Here is a 19966-nt window from a genome sequence, read left to right as displayed (position 1 = left end):
CCAAATTGTTTTCTTTTTAATACAGTTGTTTAGCTTTTAAAAATGAGTACATGTTCAATATCACTAACCATTAAGGAAATGCAAATTCAGACCATGGTAAGAGAACACGACATACTTACTAGAACAACTGAACTAAAACGAGGGCAACTGAAAAGTAGTGACCACATAAATACAAATAAAACTGTCTGGCATATGCGTCTGGTGGAAATATAATGTGGTCCAAACATTCTGGAAAACAGTTTGGCAGTTTCTTTTAAAAACTAAACATAAAAAAAAAAAAAAACTTAACATACACCTTAATATGACCTAGCAATTGTACTCCTGGGCATTTATCCCAGAAAGATAGAAACTTACATCTACACAAAAATCTGTATATGAGTGTTCATGGCAGATTTATTTGTAAGAGCCCCACACTGGAAACAGCCAAATATCCCTCAAATGATGGCTAAGCAAAGTGTTTTACAACCATATTACAAACTACTATTGTTCACCTTAAAAATAAGTTATTTTACTAGCAGAAAATGCATTTCTTTGGAAATGGCAAAGGAACTGAAATTCTGGATAAGCAAGCTGCAGCAAAAGGCATAACCAAGTCCCACAAAGAAGTTGAGAGGATTTGTTTTGAATGAAAGTCCATTGGAGAAAAATGGGGGTTCAGGGTGATGATGGTTTTCTGTTTGGCTGTTGCTGAGGTAGTAAATTTCTTGTAGAAGATGCAATGTACATCTTTTCCCCTTGGGGTAAAATTCACCCAGGTCCTGTAATAGACATGGAGTGGTACTGGGCAAGAGCTCCCTCTTCTGGCGTCTAGACTCCATTTTAGTGAGGTTTGCAGGCTCAGTTGCTCAGTCATGTCCAATTCTTTGCAACTCTGTGGACAGTAGCCTGTTAGGCTCTTGTATTCATGGAATTTTCCAGGCAAGAATACTGGAGTGGGTTGCTGTTTCTTCCTCCAGGGGATCTTCCCGACCCAGGGATCGAACCCATATCCCTTCCACCTCCTGCATTGACAGATGGTTTCTTTACTACCGCGCCACCTGGAAATCCCTTTTTTACACTATTCAGCAGTAACAAGGGACAAGCTATTGATGCATGCAACAACATGGATGGGTCTCAAGGGTATTGTTCCGAATAGGAAAAAAAGCCGATCTCAAAAGGTCACATCACATGTGATTTTATATAACAGTCTTGAAATGACAGAATTATAGAGGTGGAAAAAAGATCAGTGGCTGCCAGGGGACAGGGATGGTGGGAGAGGAGAGATAAGGTGTGACTATACAGGAGAAGCAGAGGAGCTCTTTATAGTGGTGGGATGGTTCTGAATCTTGATCATAGGTGGTTAACATGAATCTACATGGGATAGAATGATAGAACTATACCTTTGGCATTGTTTGGGTATTGTATTATACTTATATGTAATCGCTGGAGGAAACAGAGAAGGGTACACAGAGCCTCTCTGCACTATCTTTGAAATCTTTGAATCTATAATGATTTCAAATGAATTTTTAAAAAATGGAAAATAATTTGTCGTGGTCCCTGTGTGGGCTGGAAAAAAATTTCCAGACACAAGGCAGAACAAGAACAGACTGGAACTTATTAGAGCTGGAGAGGCTGTTAGAACAGCATGTTGGCTCAATGGAGAGCCCTTTTGTGGGCTAGTAGCCAATTCTTATGGCCTCAAGACAGAAAAGTCATTCTGGAAGGGTGGCAGTAGGTGATTAGTTATGATGCTATAGGGGGGATATTCTATCTAATATGGAGTCAGGGAGCTAGCTGGTTTAGATCAGGAGGCTCAGGGCAGTAGTTGCTGTGTTGTTGTTCAGTCGCTAAGTTATGTCCAACTCTTTGCCACTGAGAGGGTAACAGACAGGAAGGCCAGGGGTCTCCAACTGGAGGAAAATAGGCTGCAAGTGTCAGACATTTTTTATTTCTCCCTTAAGCGGCAGAAGGAAACAAACTACAAGTCTCAGATTTTTTTCTCTTAAATTTCTGTGTTGCCATGACGACACCTGGTTCCACCCTAACTTTTTTCAGACCTTGAGCTAACCAATGCGTTTTTCTTTTGGAAATGTTTTTCTTAAGCTATGTTCATGAAACTATGTATTTGCTTTTGGAATTTGTTTTTCTTCAAAATGATTCTACCTAAGACTATTTTTCTTTTCTCAAATCTTGGGCTCTTAATAGCTCAACAAACCAGTATTCATATCAATTGTTTTATGGCTGGGGAATGACACACCTCATGCCATCCTGTCTTAAAAATGCATATTGTAGGAGAGGGGCCTGGGGAAACTCCGTCAACCTTGAGGTGTCTCTCTTATCTGATTAATAGCTTTTTAACAGACATAAACGGCTAAAGACTAGCAAGGGGGCACTCTTTCTGCCCCCTTCTGACGTCTATGTCAGAAGCTTTCCCTACCTCTTTTATACTTTAATAAACCTTTATTACACAAAAGCTCTGAGCAATCAAGCCTCGTCACTGGCCCTGTATTGAATGCCTCTCCTCTAGAGGTCCAGAATCCAGGCGGCGTCTTTCACAGCTCAGCAACAACCTTTCATCTTGGGGGCTCGCCCAGGGTTCTTCAGGACAAGTTAAGGACACCTGGAGCTCTAGTCCTTTGTTCTCCTAGCAAACACATTTTCTGCTGTATTTTACTAACTCAATGGTGTGCTTGTGTGTGTGATCAATTAAAAGAGACACATATGCGAACCAAGGGCTGTGTCTTAATCTGCGGTTCTGAGGTGACCTCATATGGTTTATGGCAGAAACCCTGTCAGGGAATTCTACCAACCTTCTAATGTCAAGAGGCACCCAATGTCTCCTTCGGGGAATGGCCAGAGATGGACAAAGTGTGTAGGCTGAACTCTCCTTTCTCGGTCAAACTTTCCAGTCTTTTTGACCATTTCATAACTTCTGGGAATTAGAACAAACTACTAACCTACTCTGTTGGATCATAGACTTTCAAGGGACTTGTGATCTATGTTGTTACTGGGTACTGTTACTTAGGTCCCAAATTTAGACTGGTAATCAGGAAGCGCCTAGTCTCACTAGGAGTTGAAAGTTCAGAAGCTAGATGGAGCTCTAGCTCCAAGAGCATCTCTCAGGTTAAAGGTTACTCAGGAAGTACGGCAGGCTGCTTCCTTTGGGAAGGCTAGCTCTTAGTGGATCAGAGGAGACTCCTGAGTGGCTTTTGTCCCAACTCCTTAGATATTCTTTCTGTGGAATCTGTAGGAATACTGGTGTAGTGACGCTCAGAAGGAACATATAGGTTTTATGTTTGTACCCATCTTATTGTGGTCAGAAATATATTCAGGGTTGTGCAGACACTAGGGAGATGAATGTTTCCCCCACTGGTCTTAGCTTGGGAGGCATTCTGGAAGGTTACTGTGATTGCACCCTGGGTGGTATCAGAGATACACAAAGTTTTCATGCTGAGGAGCTGGACATTAGTCTGGAATGCCATCAGGTCACCCAGTGCATCTCCTCTCCACCTCGGTGGTAGAGCCGGGAGGGATGAGTAAGTCACCTGCCTTGGTAAGGGGCAGACTAAGTCCGACCAGGGAAGGAAAGCTTCAGTGTAAAGTCTGTCTATACTCCCATCTAGAGCAGGGAGGGATGCCTCCGGTAGAAAGATGGCACCGATTGCTTTTTTTCCTCTCTTACAGATGGGAGCTAACAATTCCAGCCTTGCTCCTTTGAAATGTATCCTGAAAAACTGGGATAGATTTGATCCCTAGGGCTAAAAGCAGACACGCCTGATCTTCCTATGTGATACCATGGCCATGGTACCCATTGGATGACGGTGAACGGTGACCAGTTGGAGGGTCTCTTAATTTTAATAACATTTTACGATTCGAATGGTTCTGTAGAAAACAAGGGAAATGGGTAGAAGTAGCATATGTGTCGGAGAAGGCAATGGCACCCCACTCCAGTACTCTTGCCTGGAAAATCCCATGGGCGGAGGAGCCTGGTAGGCTGCGGTCCATGGGGTTGCTAAGAGTCAGACACGACTGAGCAACTTCACTTTCACTTTTCACTTTCATGCATTGGAGAAGGAAATGGCAACGCACTCCAGTGTTCTTGCCTGGAGAATCCCAGGGACGGGGGAGCCTGGTGGGCTGCCGTCTATGGGGTCGCACAGAGTCGGACACAACTGACGCGACTTAGCAGCAGCAGCATATGTGTTGCCCTTTCTCTCTCTGCAAGACATGCCAGATTTATTTCCTCAGGGTATAGATTTGGGCATGAAACCTTCAGCTCCCTTCTGTCCTCCTACTTTGCCCCCATATCTGGTGCTCCAAACTGACCAAACTGAAAGTCAGGGAACCGCCCCCCCAGGAAGGGTTGCCTTGATCTCGGTAAAATTCCAAACTGAGATTCAAATTGCCAGAGTAGAGGGCCAAACAACCCCTGTCTTAGTAAGACCTCAAACTACTCTGGTTTCAATAGAAACCCAGGCAGTCAAAGTAAGAGAAGCTCAGACAGCAAAAACTAAGGGTGAAATACAGGGTGAGATGGAGGACAGGAGACAGAGATAAAGAAAAACAGGTTTCTCCAATCTATCCCTGGGATCATATGCGCTGAATAGCCAGAGAGGCTGGGGAACAGCCACACAAGCTGTTGCCTCCTCATGAAGCATCCACTGTTTGTTTCCTCCTGCCACTTAAGGGAAAGATAGAACATGTCTGACACTTGTAGCCTGTTTCCTCCGTTTGGAGACCCCTAGCCTTCCTGCCTGTTACCCTCTCACCACCCCATGGACTGCAGCATGCCAGGCTTCCCTGTCCCTCACTATCTCCTGGAGCTTCCTCAAACTCATGTCCGTTGAGTTGATGAGGTCATCCAACCATTTTATCCTCTTGTCACCCCCTTCTCCTCTTGACCTCAATCTTTCCCAGCATCAGGGTCTTTTCCAATGAGTTGGCTCTTCTCATCAGGTGGCCAGAGTAGTGGAGCTTCAGCGTCAGTCCTTTCAGTGAATATTCAGGGTTGATTTCCTTTAGGCTTGACTGGTTTGATCTTCTTGCTGTCCAAGACTCTCAAGAGTCTTCTCAAACACCACAGTTTGACGGCATCAATTTTTTTGTGCTCAGCCTTCTTTATGGTCCAACTCAGGGCTTTTCCAAGGTACTTCTTCCCCTAAGCGGTCCAAGGGCATGTAGTCCTTTCAATGAATATTCAGAGTTGATTTCCTTTAGGCTTGACACATTTGATCTCTTTGCTGTCCAAGGGACTCTCAAGTGTCTTCGCCAGTACCACAGTTTGAAAGCATCAATTCTTCAGTGCTCAGCCTTTTTTTATGGTCCAGCTCTCACATCTGTACATGACTAGTGGAATGTAGTTGCTATGGGACTTGGTTAATTCCAGAGATTTTTGTTTAAATTCTGTCTTCTAATTCTCATATCTCAGCCATTTATGAGTCTGCCTGTGTTGACTGGTTTTTCTCTTAATTTTAGGATACATTTTCTTGCTGCTTCATACATTTAGTAAATATTTCTTTATATGGTGGACTTTGAACATGCACTGTAGAGATTTGGCTTGTGTTATCTCACTCTAAATACGTTGAGTTTTGTTCTGGTCAGCAGTTAAATTACTAATGAATTAACTTAACCGTGTATGTCATTGCTTGGCTTTAGGTTTTGTTAGGGTGTGTCTTTTCCTATTTTGTCCTTATTCCTAGGGAATCGTCCTTACTCCCAAAGTATAGCCTTCAAGTCTCTCATGTCAGTTTATGGGAATGTCCTTCCTTGATACTTTCAGAAAGTAGTTATATGATCTCCACCTAATTCACTGTAGCAAAGGTCATGTCCAGGCTTCAGGGAGTCATTCTAGCAGGATGTTGGAGCTCCAGATGTTGTTGACAGATATTAAATTCATGGGAGAATGCTCCCAGGTAAGTAAATTCTCATGTCTTCTCTTATACTTCCTCTCCCAGATTCTTCCAGTACATAATAGCTCCTGCAACTCTTTTGGTAAATAAATAGTTTCATTTGGAGCAGGACTGTACATTTGATCTTGGGCCACGATGAGGACTAACTCTAGGTACTGGTCTGGTGGCAGTGTGGGACAGCAAAGAGGAGGGGACACATTATCATTCTACCTCAGGGAAGTTCTTTGCCGAGTCTCCAGGCAGCAGGAGGCTGCTCTGCTTACTAAGGTTTGAGATGAGGGGTTTTTATAGCCTAGCTTGTTCAGGGAAAACTGGAGGTTCAAGTTTCTTGAGTGTACCCATTCAAATTTTCCCATAGCAGTAATCTGAATCCCATTACTTTTCTATCAGGGACCCTGCCTTTATGGTAGGAGATCAATTATGGTTGATCATACAGCCTCCTTTGCAGTTCTGCCACCCTTATGATTCAATTCCGTGTCTGATTTTCTGCCTATTCTACTCTCCAGGAGCAAGAGAACAGGGTTTTGAGGAACCACCATGCCATTTTCCACAGTGGCTGTACCACTTTACATTCACACCCACAGTGCACAGGGACTCCAACTTCACATCCTAAAAGGGAACTCTCCTACATTGTCAGCGGAAACTGTAAATCGGTGCAGCCAGCATGGAAAACAGTATGGAGTTTGCTAAAAAAAAAAAAAAAAACTAAAAGAAGCGTTGCCATATGATCTGTCAGCCCCCCTCCTGGGCATATATCCAGAAAAAAATTTTAATTTGAAAAGATGCATGCACCCCAGAGTTCACAGCAGCCCTATTTACAATAGCCAAGACATGGAAGCAGCCTAAATGTCCATCAACAGATGAACAGGTAAAGATGATGTGGTATATATATGTGATAGAATACTACTCACCCATGAAAAAGAAATAATGCCATTTGCAACAGCGTGGATGGACCTAGAGGTGTCACAGTAAGTGAAGCAAGTCAGAAAGAGAAAGACAAATGGCATATGATATTACTTATAGTGGAATCTAAAATATGATACAAATGAACTTATTTACAAAACAGAAACAGGTTCATAAATGTAGAAAGCAAGCTGACGGCTACCAAAGCAGGGAAAGGTGGGTAGGGATAAATCAGGAGTTTGGGATTAGCAGATACAAACTACCATATATAAAATAGATAACACCGGGCTGCATGACTGTACTGGACTATTCCCTGCTGGATAGCACAGGCAACTAGATTCAGGATCCTGCAATAAGCCATAATGGAAAAGAATATGTATGTATATATAACTGGATTGCTTTGCTGTACATCAGAAACTAACACAGCTTTGTAAATCTAGCCTAGAATTTTTTTTTTTCAGTAAAAATTCTCCACATCCTTGCCAATGTTTGCTGTATTAGGGGTTTTGTTTGTTTTTTAATAACAGCCACCCTAATGGGTATGAGTTAGTTCTCTTATTATAGTTTTGTGTTTCACTAATGATTAGTGAGGTTGAGTATCTTTCATATGCTTGTTGGCCAATTGTATATGTTCTTTGGAGAAATTTCTATTCAGTTCCCTTGCCTGTTTCTGAATCTGGTTTTTGTTGAGTTTGGGGAGTTTTCTATATATTCTGGATATTAATCCCCTATCAGATAAATGATTTACAGATATTTTCTCCCATTTTGTGGCTTTTGCGTTTTTACTCTGTGGATAGTGTCTTCTGACATCTTAAATTTTCATGAATTTCAACTTGCCTATTTTTTCTTTTTTTAAACTTGTACCATTGTACCATCTAAAAAATCATTGTCAAATCCAGTGCTGTGAAACTTCTATGTTGTCTTTAAGAATTTATTGCATTAGGTCTTACATTTGTCTTTGACCTATTTTTAACTGTTTTTATATGATGTTAGATAAGCATCTAACGTCATTCGTTTGTATATGGATATCTAATTTTCTCAGCACCATTTCCCCCATTGAGTAATCTTGGCACCCTTTTAAAAATCATTTTACCATGCAAGGGTTTATTTCTGGGTTTTCTATTCTATTCGAGTAGTCTATTCCAGTAGTAGGCTGGATCTCCTTGCAGTCCAAGAGACTCTCAAGAGTCTTCTCCAACACCACAGTTCAAAAGCATCGATTCTCTGGCGCTCAGCCTTCTTTACAGTCCAACTCTCACATCCATACATGACTACTGGAAAAACCATAGCCTTGACTAGACGGACCTTAGTCGGCAAAGTAATGTCTCTGCTTTTGAATATGCTATCTAGGTTGGTCATAACTTTTCTTCCAAGGAGTAAGCATCTTTTAATTTTATGGCTGCAGTCACCATCTGCAGTGATTTTGGAGCCCCAAAAAATAAAGTCTGACACTGTTTCCACTGTTTCTCCATCTGTTTCCCATGGAGTGATGGGACCGGATGCCATGATCTTCGTTTTCTGATTGTTGAGCTGTAAGCCAACTTTTTCACTCTCCTCTTTCACTTTCATCAAGAGGCTTTTGAGTTCCTCTTCACTTTCTGCCGTAAGGGTGGTGTCATCTGCATATCTGAGGTTATTGATATTTCTCCTGGCAATCTTGATTCCAGCTTGTGTTTCTTCCAGTCCAGCGTTTCTCATGATGTACTCTGCATAGAAGTTAAATAAGCAGGGTGACAGTATACAGCCTTGGCATACTCCTTTTCCTATTTGGAACCAGTCTGTTGTTCCACGTCCAGTTCTAACTGTTGCTTCCTGGCCTGCATACAGATTTCTCAAGAGGCAGGTCAGGTGGTCTGGTATTCCCATCTCTTGAAGAATTTTCTACAGTTTATCGTGATCCACACAGTCAAAGGCTTTGGCATAGCGTAGTCAATAAAGCAGAAATAGATGTTTTTCTGGAACTCTCTTGCTTTTTCCATGATCCAGCGGATGTTGGCAATTTGATCTCTGATTCCTCTGCCTTTTCTAAAACCAGCTTGAACATCAGGAAGTTCACGGTTCACGTATTGCTGAAGGCTGGTTTGGAGAATTTTGAGCATTACTTTACTAGCATGTGAGATGAGTGCAGTTGTACGATAGTTTGAGCATTCTTTGGCATTGCCTTTCTTTGGGACTGGAATGAAAACTGACCTTTTCCAGTCCTGTGGCCACTGCTGAGTTTTCCAAATTTCCTGGCATATTGAGTGCAGCACTTTCACAGCATCATCTTTCAGGATTTGAAATACCTCCACTGGAATTCCATCACCTCCACTAGCTGTGTTCGTAGTGATGCTTTCTAAGGCCCACTTGACTTCACATTCCAGGATGTCTGGCTCTAGATGAGTGATCACACCATCGTGATTATCCGGGTCGTGAAGATCCTTTTTGTACAGTTCTTCTGTGTATTCTTGCCACCTCTTCTTAATATCTTCTGCTTCTGTTAGGTCCATACCATTTCTGTCCTTTATCGAGCCCATCTTTGCATGAAATGTTCCCTTGGTATCTCTAATTTTCTTGAAGAGATCTCTAGTCTTTCCCATTCTGTTCTTTTCCTCTATTTCTTTGCATTGATTGCTGAAGAAGGCTTTCTTATCTCTTCTTGCTGTTCTTTGGAACTCTGCATTCAGATGCTTATATCTTTCCTTTTCTCCTTGGCTTTTCACTTCTCCTTCTCTTAAATGCATTAGTCTCTTAAATCATGTAGAAAACAAAAAGTATAGCTGCAAACCACTGTTACACTAATACTAGGTTTTATAATTGCCTATATATTTACCTATGGGCTTTCCAGGTGGCTCAGATAGTAAAGAATCCACTTGCAATGCAGGAGACCTGGGTTCGATCTCTGGGTCAGGAAGATTCCCTGGAGAAGGCAATAGCAACCCACTCCAGTATTCTTGCCTGGGATATTCCATGGACAGAGGAGCCTGGTAGGGTATAGTCCATGGGGTTGCAAGAGTCAGACACAACTTAGCAACTAAACCACCACCACCATATATTTACTTACATTATGATCTTTATTTGTATGACTTTCAGTTACTGTCTAGTTTCCTTTCATTTCACCTTGCAGGGCTCTCTCAAGCATTTCTTGATCAGGACAGGTCTAGTGGTCACAAACTCCCTCTACTTTTGTTTATCTGGGAATGTCTTGATTTCTTGCCTCTCCCTCCCTTTTTTTCCTTTCTTATTTTTGCTGTACTATGCAGCTTACAGGATTTCAACTCCCTAATCAGGGACTGAACCCAAACCATTCTAATGAAAGCCTGGGATCCTAACCACTAGGCTACCAGGGGACTTCCTCTCCCTTCCTTTTTAAGTACCATTTTTGTGGACACAGGGTGACAGTTTGCCTTTTTCTTTGAGAATAACAGCCCACTGTCTTCTTTGGCTCCCACGTCTTTGGCTTTCTGAAGAGAAATCTGTAGATAATCTTTTGGAGGATCCCATGTTGATAATTATGAGTAGTAATGGGATTATTATTTTCTTCTAGTAGGTAGAAATTTTTCATTAAAGCAGCGTAAAAATATTCACTTAAACGCACATGTGTGTGAATTTGTAAACAAATCTTTCTGTACATCTACCTACCTATCTAATCTTTATTCTCTATTGCAATCTGACCTCCGCCTGAAAGTACCTCTTATGCCTGCTAGTGACAAATTCAGTTTTTATATATCTACAAGTATCTTCTGTTGAGTCCTGCACCAAGGCCACAGAAGTGGAGCTCAGAACTGAGGTCACCTCCGAAGCTGACTGAGCTCCTTTGTAGCCATTGCCAAAAGCCCCCCAGTCATCACCAGCAGGCCTCCTGACCCATAATTAAGCAAAAATGCCCACCCCAGTTCTCACCCTATAGCACCCTAACCAATTACCTAATGCCAATTTCCCAGCAGGAATTTTCTTTGCCTTGAGACTATAAAAATTGGCTGCTAGCCCACAAAAATGGTCGACTTTCCCAGGTCTGTCAGGAGGTTGGTGTGCTGTGCTCGAAGCACCTTCATTATCTCTGCTCCTTGCTTGTAATAAACTCACTCCCTTCTGAAATACTCTGTGTCTGGAAATTCTTTTCCAACCTGTGCTCAGACTGCCTCAATATCTTCTCTTCTGTCTCCTTTTCTGACAGACGTCTTTGCTATCTCTTGAGCTTGACACTGCAGCCATTTTCTGTTAGCTCATTGAAGGTCACTGATGGTCTTCTGTTTCCAGCTCTCAACCTAATTCTTGCTCCTTTGAAGGCAAGTTGACTTTTCCCCTAAATTCTGTTAAGATTAAAAAAAAAATTGTCTTTGGTTTTCTGATATTTTACCATAATGTAGCTAGGAGTATAATTAATTTTATTTATCTTGCTTGGAATTTATAAAGCTTCATGATTTTTTAAAAATCCTGTCATTTTTTAAAATATTGCTTCAACCTCATGATCTCTTTCCCCTCTTTGACTCTAATTGAAGGCATGTTTGAGTTACTTAGTGTAGCCTCCATATCTCCTATTCTCTCTTTCATGTTTTATTCTTTAGTCTCTTCATGTTTAATTCAGAATATTTTCTTCTGACCTATCTACAAACTCACTAATTCTCTCTTCAGTTTTGTCTTACTGACTGTGAAAACCATTAATTATTGTACTTTTCTACTTAGAGTTTTTTCTAACCTGCTGTGCCTTTTTTTAGTTTGGTAGTTTTAAATTTTTTCTCAGTCTTGAACATAGTAAGCATGGTTATTTTTTAGTCTGATCATTCCAATATCTGATCTCTCTGGGGGTGTTTATTTTTTCTTCTCTCTCTCTCTTTTAAATAACCATTCCTGACTGGCTTATTCTGTTGGAAGAGAACATAGAATTAACAATGTGAAGACAGTTGGTTCTTATTTCAGAGAGACAGCAGTGAGCAGTCCTGAAGAGAGATTTTAGTTCCCTGCCCAGGAATTGGACCTGAGTAGCCTGGATGAAAATCAGGACTCCTCGTCACTAGACACCAGAGGCTAGAAGCTGGAAGCAAATTTGCCCTGGCTCTTACCCCCACTGAAAGCAAAAATATTTCAAGGAGGTGAAAACTGTAATAGGTACAAAGTTTATTATTAGAGACAGAGCGCAAGAAGTGGAAGAGCACAGAGAGAAAGTTCGTTTATTTAAGACAGAAGCTAGGCAGAAACACGCACCTAGAGAGAAAGGGTATGGGTGTCCTTCCTGATGAGAAAGCGTGCGGCAAAGAGGTGATTTACATCCCTTATATAGGACAGTTCTTCAGGGTTTTTGTTTACCTTTGGCCAATTTTTTCTTTTCCCACCCCTGCCCTGCTCTAGGACTCTCCCCAACATGCACGCACAACATTTTGCTAAGATGGATTCTGCCGCAGAAGGCAGTAGGGATATTATTATTAAGGGGGTGCACTTATTACGGGGTGGTGTCCCCTCCATTTTTGACACCCAAGGAGCCTCCCTGTGCATGTGCAGATAGGGCAGTTTTCCTTGACCTCAGGAGTGGTCATCTTATCTCTTTACTTCAACACAGTTCAGCTTCTACCACTAGCTTTGTCCTTGGAGTGTCTGGGTGAGAACAAAGCTTCAATTTTACTCCACTTGACAAATAACCAGATGTCCAGCCCAGGGGCCCATCTATTTCCTACCTCAGTATCTGAGGTTGGGGAAACATCCTCCCCTCCCTATACGTGCCCACTGGCACAAGTAAAAAAAATGACCAACTGAGAAGGAGCAGCTGAGACAGTGACTGGGGGTCAGGAGAAAGAGACATGGAACTCCAGGGCAGCCAAAGAGGCCGTGCTTGTGCTGGGAGGGCCCAGAGGCAGTGTGCCGTGAATAATCTGAGTACACCCTTCTGTGTCTTCCACACAGATCTGTATAAGTACTTAAAGGTAAGTTGGCGCTCCCCACCCGCCCTCTCTCCCTTCTGCTTCATGTTGGTCACTGCAATCCCGGCTCCTTTTTCCACATGAGGATGAAAGGATGGAGGATCCTGAGTACATCATCCCTAAACTTCAATGAGATCCATATCCATCAGTTTCTGAATCTTCTGTGCCATGACAATATTCTCGAATGTTCACGTCGTGCCTCCTGCACTGGCAGGCAGGTTCTTTACTGCTGCTGCTGCTGCTAAGTCGTGTCAGTCGTGTCCGACTCTGTGCGACCCCATAGACGGAAGCCCACCAGGCTCCTCTGTCCCTGGGATTCTCCAGGCAAGAACACTGGAGTGGGTTGCCATTTCCTTCTCCAATGCGTGAAAGTGAAGTTGCTCAGTCGTGTCCGACTCTTAGCAACCCCGTGGACTGTAGCCTACCAGGCTCCTCCACCCATGGGATTTCCCAGGCAAGAATACTGGAGTGGGGTGCCATTACCACTAGCGCCGCCTAAATGTACTTCTTTAATGCTGTTGAAGGATTGATGTTCAGTCACTCGGTCATGTCTGGCTCTTTGCAACCCCATGGACTGTAGCACGCCAGACTTCCCTGTCCTTCACTGACTCCCAGAGCTAGCTCAAACTCATGTCCATTGAGTCAGTGATGCCATCCAACCATCTCATCCTCTGTCATCCTCTTCTCCTCCTGCCTTCAATCTTTCTCAGCATCAGGGTCTTTTCCAAGGAGTCAGTTCTTTTTATCAGGTGGCCAAAGTATTGGAGCTTCAGCTTCAGCATCAGTACTTCCAATAAATACTCAGGGTCGATTCAAGCATAGCTGATCTAAAATGTTGTGTTAACTGCTTATGTAAAATAAAGTGATTCAGTTTTACATATGTTACCAACCAGAGTTCTTGGTCTCCTTAATCAATAGAAATTGATCAGAAGCCAGACAAGAAAATCAGGCAAGGCTTTATTAAGGGGCCACTGCTGTAGCAGGGAGGAGTGAGAACAAGTAACAGATTCCCTTGCTTTCTCACTCTCTGGGGAGTGGGCAAGCTGGTTCCTTATATGAGGTGAGCGTAGGGGTGTGTCCAAGGGTGGCTTAGGTGGTTTACCCACCCTTTAGGTGGTGGTGTGTGCAGGGGGCATGCACAGTACCCTGCCTTTGCTCCTGAGCCCCTACTTTTTCCCCCAGCTCTTCAGAATTGGCAGTTGGTCTTTTTGTGTCTTGTCAAGAATTTGCCCCAGTAGGGTATGCAAACTTGCTAAAAGTAAGTAGTTTTAGTCCCTTATAGTTTCCTTGTATCTTGTTGCTCTAGGAGATGTTTGTTCAGGTGCAAGCATTGTAGCACTGCAGCAAAGGGTCCCAGGTCTTAGGTCCGTCTCACGTGTGTGTGTGTGTGTATTCTTTTCATATGCTTTTCCATTATGGTTTGTCACAGGATATTGAATATAGTTCCCTGTGCAGTACAGTAGGACCTTGTTGTTTATCCATCTTATATATGAGTTTGCCTCTGCTAACCCAAACCGCCAATCCTTTCCTCACCTACCTTTTGGCAACCAAAAGTCTGTTCTTTGTGAGTCCATTTTTGTTTCACAGATACATTGATTTATATCTTATATTAGATTCCACATATTGTTTTTAATTGCTCAGTGATGTCCAACTCTTTGCAAACCCATGGACTGCAGCATGCCAGACTTCCCTGTCCTTCCCCATCTCCCAGAGCTTGCTCAAACTCATGTCCATTGAGTCAGTGATGCCATCCAACCATCTCATCCTCTGTCGTTCCCTTCTCCTCCTGCCTTCAGTCTTTCCCAGCATCAGGGTCTTTTCTAATGAGTCAGCTCTTCATATCAGGTGGCCAAAGTATTGGAGCCTAAGCTTCAGCATCAGTCCTTCTAATGACTATTCAAGATTCATTTCCTTTAGGATTGACTGGCTGGATCTCCTTATAGTCCAAGGGACTCTCAAGAGTCTTCTCTAGCACCACAGTTCAAAAGCATCAGTTCTTCAGCACTCAGCCTATTTATGGCTTGACTCTCACATCCATACATGACTACTGGAAAAACCATCGCTTTGACTATATGGACCTTTGTTGGCAAAGTAATATCTCTGGTTTTTAATATGCTGTCTAGGTTTACCATAACTTTTCTTCCAAGGAGCATATAAGTGATATCATATGGTATTTGTCTTTCTCTTTCTGACTGACTTTGCTTAGTGTGATCATCTGTAGGTCCATCCACGTTGCTGTAAATGGCATTTTTTCATGACTGATTAAAATTTCATCATGTATCTGTGTGTACACACACACACCCCCCCACATCTTCTTTATCCATTCATCTGTTGATGGACATTAGGTTGTTTCCATGTCTTGGCTATTGTGAACAGTTCTGCTTATGAACATAGGGTTGTGTCTTTTTTTTTTTTTGGACATGCTGTATGGCATGTGAGGTGGTAGTTCCCTGACCAGAGATCAAACCTGCAGTGCCCCCTGCAGTGGAAGCATGGAGTCCTAACCACTGGGCCACCAGGAAATTCCTATGCATGTATCTTTTCTAATTATAGTTTTGTCAGGGTATATGCCCAGGAGTGGGATTGCTGGGTCATATGGCAACTTTTTTGGGGGGGCGGGAGTTGAGGAAACTCCACGGTGCTTCGCACTATAAATTGTGGCTACACCGATTTACATTCCTAGAGGCACTTCTGCATCTGCTCCAGGGTGAAGCAGGGTCACTGGTCATCCGCTGCACCTGGAGGTGGTCATGGCCCCTCACGTCACACCTCCAGGCTGTCGTGTCAGTTGTCCTGGGCCTTCAGGGAGCACTGGTAACCATCTATCACCTCCTTTACGATTGGAGTCCAGGGTTGGTGCCTTCTGGTTAGACATTTGTGACCTGTGGGTAATCTTTTATCACTTCAAGGGCAACCACTTTCCATGGAAAACCCTTGATGAAGGTTGGTTCTGGCTGAATACAGTCTCACAGTTCTTGAGTGCCACCTAAAACCACAGGAGATTGCTATAGCGGGCTGGATCACTGTACACTCAGTGTACAATTGGGCATTGTGTGGGTTCTGTTTGATAGAGTCTGTCTAAATGCTTCCGGGGCTGGGGAGAGTCCCTGTCCTGAAAACATTCATTGCCTTTGTTCTCGAAGCCAACTCAGAGCTTATGGAGGCTCTTGCTCCTTGAGGATTTTCTCTTTCTGTTGGTGCTCTTTTTTAATTGGAGGGTAATTGCTTTACAATGCTATGTTAGTTTCTGCTGTACAACACTGTGAATCACCCATGTGTTTACATGTATCCCCTCCCCCCTGAGCCTCCCTCCCAGCCCACTCCCCCCATCTAGATTATCACAGAGCACCGAGCTGAGTAGTATTGACATATATACCCCTACCACATGTAAACTAGCTAGTGGGAAGCTGCTGGATAGCAGAGGGAGCAGTGCTGTTGGCATGTTTGGAGCACACCTCGGATTCAGTGCTCTGCTGGAGACTTGTAAAAATGGATGACGTCCTTGTACTTTTCTTCTTTGAAATGAGTTGCCAATTTGAGCATAAGCTCTGGCCATCTGTTGATAGTTCTTCTGGCCCACTTCAGCGGTCTTCTCACAAAGCTCCCGGCATTCACCGTAGTCACCCTTTGCAGAGAACATGGCTGCTTGACTGGTCACGTAAATCACGTTGGTGGAGTCCAGGCCCGTGGCTCTGTCATGGAGCTTCAAGGCTGTGTCAAACCCTTTCTCCTTATCAGCCCCGGGTTCTTTGTCTTTCAGTGCCTGCTTCTTCTCTGGAAAGATCTTCCTTTGGCTCCGGCTTGGGCTGCTTTGGGGGAGGAGGTGGTGGTGCAGGTGTCGCAACGTCCTCCTCCTCAGGCACACTGCCCACACTGCCTGAGGAGGACCCTGAGGGTAGAGTAGTCATGATCAGGGATCTTGCAGTTTTGTGTCCAGGTTGAATGACTTGTTTCATAGTTGCTCTGTTAGCTCCTGGTAGGTAGGGTTAGTGGGCTGCGTCCTTGTCCTGGGATCACTCTTCAGCTTCCAGAACAGATCGAGTGTTCTGAAAGGGCTCATGCATTTCTTCTCTGCCAACAAAGCCTCCATGACTGTAAACCTTCTTTGAGCTGAGGAATGTTTGCCTTATGTGAATGCCTTATGTTTTAAACCCACCTCAGAGGTTTGCTTGGCTTCTTCAAATTCGCTTGAGAGCTCAAGAGCCTCTAGTTTTCCTGAGTAGCCCTTGCCCCAGTCAGGCTTGAAGCTGAGAGTTTTGCAGCCATCCTCGGAGGGAGCTTCTGCTGTTTGCTGCATTCATTAATTCTTGGTTCATGTTTTCCTGTCTCCTCCTGGGCCTTGTTGCCTTAGCTGTGTGCCAAACATTTTAAAAACATTAGCTTGTAAAATGTTTTGAGGATTAAGATAATGTTATCTTCCACCAGAGGCAATTTCGTTTTCCTATCCCAGTGCCTGAATTCATGAGCAATTCAAGATAATTGTAATCCAATTTTATGAATTGAGACTGAAAACTGGGCTGCAGTTTATGTGAGATATGGCTTACTTCCAGATCACCCTTACTCCCAAGATACAGCCGTCCAGTGTTCCAAACCAATGGTCTATGGGTTTATAAGAACATACGCCCACACTACCCCAAACTTTGGCAGGTCCTAGACTTCAGCTTTTGTCTCTATAGTAACCTAGAAGCTCTTCAAAGTACTGATCAGCTTCTCAGCTACCTTTTTATGATAGACAAACACCCCCATGGGAAATGCAGCTCTGAATGCTGAACCTTTTTTGTCTCCTCCTTGTATCTTGGTCTAGGAGTTCTTCACTGTTGTGTTGACTCTCTGATGCCTTTATGCAGATTTCTATTTCTCTGCAGCCAGGATTTCTATTAAAGGTAGACATTGTGCTGGTTTTCCAATTTTTTCCTTGGTTAATGGGATTCCCTTGTGGTTCAGCCAGTAAAGAATCTGCCTGCATTGTGGGAGACCTGGGTTCAGTCCCTGGGTTTGGAAGATCACCTGGAGAAGAGAAAGGCTACCCACTCCAATATTGTGGCCTAGAGAATTCCATGGACTGTATAGCCCATGGGATCACAAAGAGTCAGACACAACTGAGCAACTTTCACTTCACTTCAATGGGCGGTTCATAGTACCTACCCCTTGAATCAGGAGCAAAAGCATGGAGTTGGAAATGTGCCTGGAAAGAATGAGTGTTCCCACTTAGCCCAAGTGGAGGGTGCTTGTTGGGGAGACATGGAGAAGTATGAAGAAAGCAAAATCATGAAGGGCTAAGAGCACCTAAAAGTGTGGGTTGCCTGGAAGGGATGTGTGCCCCCAAAGACTGCCCACTGCTCCCACTGAGTGAGCTCTGTTCATGTCAGCTGAGTCAGGTGCTGCCAAGTCAGAGAAGGGAGGCCAGGCATAGTTTCTACCCAATACAGGTGTAAAGTCAGGGCTAGGGCAATGAAAAATAGAAAACCCCAAATAACAGTGGCTTGAATAACATAGACATCTATTTCCCTCTCATACCAAACAAGTTTGGAGGTGGATAGTCCACAACTGGTCAGGTGACTTCACAAGGATGTCTAGGACCTTCCTGTTTGCTTCACCATCTGGCATTTACAGTCTCTACTGCATGGTTCAAGAGCTTGACTTTCACATTTCAGTCAGCAAGAAGGAGAATGACAAAGTGTAACACTTTTTCCTTTTGGGGACATCCCTCATGGTGCTTTGCAGTACATGGGGTTGCAAAGAGTTGGACTGAGCGACTGAACCGAAATCATGGTGCTCTTATCCTATTGGCCAGAACCAGGTCACATGGTCACACCTACTTACAAGAGAAGCTGGGATATGTAGTCTTTATTCTGGACCACCGCATGCCCAGCTAAGAATAAGGGACAGTTGGGAACTTCCCTGGCCGTCCAGTGGTTAAGACTCTGTACTTTCAGTGAGGGGGTGGAGGTTCAATCCCTGGTTGGGGAGCCAAGACCCCACATGCCATGCAGTATGAAAAAAGAACAAGAAGGGATAGTATTAGTAATGAAAAATAGGAGAAGTATTCAGGGACACCCAGTGGTCTCTGCTAGTGCCCTCCCCTTTCCTATCCTGTCCAGTCCCTCTCCTCCAGGAAGCCTTCCCTGATATCTCCAATACTTAATAAGCCCCATTTCCTTTGCTTCACAGTTCAGAGAATCTGACCACTGTAAGGAAATTTTGAATAAAAAAAAATTACTAGATGTTTCCAATGGAAAACTATGCACTGTTTTGATTAAAACCATTCTTCTGAAACTGTGTGTGTATGTGTGTGTGTGTGTGTGTGTGTGTATATATATATATATATTTTTTAAACAAACATTTCTTTTTTTTTTTACAATCTTATGTTGAGGATGACTGATAGCAATGCAAAATAATTGTTTACAATCAAGCAAACAAAAAGTTTTATAAGTATTTATAAATCTATTTAAATATTTCTTTATTCCATATAAATTAAGGCTGCTTTGAATTCTCCCCTGAACTGGTCGTAATGTCTGCCTGGTTCCCTCATTAATACTGAATTAAACACAATCTTTAACATGTGTTCATTTTTCCATCTATATGAGAGCCATGATTTTCCTTTCATTCAACTTTTAACACCACACACAGCCTGACTTGGTAAGCAGGGGAATCCAGCCAGAGGTTCCAGCAGGAGAGAGACCAGTCTGGGTAGAACAACCCAGGAAAAATGGCATTAGGTGTCAGACCGCTGACCTTCCTTAGAGGATACACCTTTGGGCAGGATACACTAAAGGGCAGGTCTGGGGCCAGGTTTCCTACTTGGGCACTGTCATTACCCGGGGCAGAAACACAGGTAGTGGGTAAGGCAAAGACGGGGGAGAGGCAGGCCAGAGGCAGGAAAGCGGTCAGCTGGCCTGATTCAGCTGGGATTTCTGCTTGTCACCTGCTCCTAACAGGGCCTCACAGAGTGGGTCTGACCCTGTCAACATGCTTGGAATAGGTGGGTTGACACCCTGGTACCTGAGTGATGTGATGACGGGCAGGGCTGTAAACTGAGACCCTGGGGGAGCCTGGGCTGGGTCCCAGAGGGAGCTGGGGAAGTGGGGGCTCTGAAAAGTGGCTGGACGGTGGGGAGGGGTCTGCCCTCCCTCCTGTGCCTGACCTGAGTTAGCTGTAGAGCTTTGCTAAGGCTGTTCTCTCGGCCTAGAACACCGTCCTGGAGGCACAATGAAGTGGAAGGTGCTACTTCTCTCATACCGCTTCTTCTGTCCCTTCCCAGAGCTAGCACGTGGCCACCTC

The 19966-nt window shown here is 43.7% G+C and overlaps 1 pseudogene; it reads right to left on the bottom strand.

Moving 5' to 3' along the window:
• Positions 1–16147: 16147 nt before the first annotated feature.
• On the bottom strand, positions 16148–16982 carry LOC120875330 (annotated as a pseudogene).
• Between the last annotated feature and the right edge of the window lie 2984 nt (positions 16983–19966).

Source organism: Oryx dammah, unplaced genomic scaffold (genome assembly GCF_014754425.2).
Source record: "Oryx dammah isolate SB20612 unplaced genomic scaffold, SCBI_Odam_1.1 HiC_scaffold_16, whole genome shotgun sequence".
Lineage (NCBI taxonomy): Eukaryota > Metazoa > Chordata > Mammalia > Artiodactyla > Bovidae > Oryx > Oryx dammah.
This window is presented reverse-complemented; position numbering and strand designations above follow the sequence as displayed.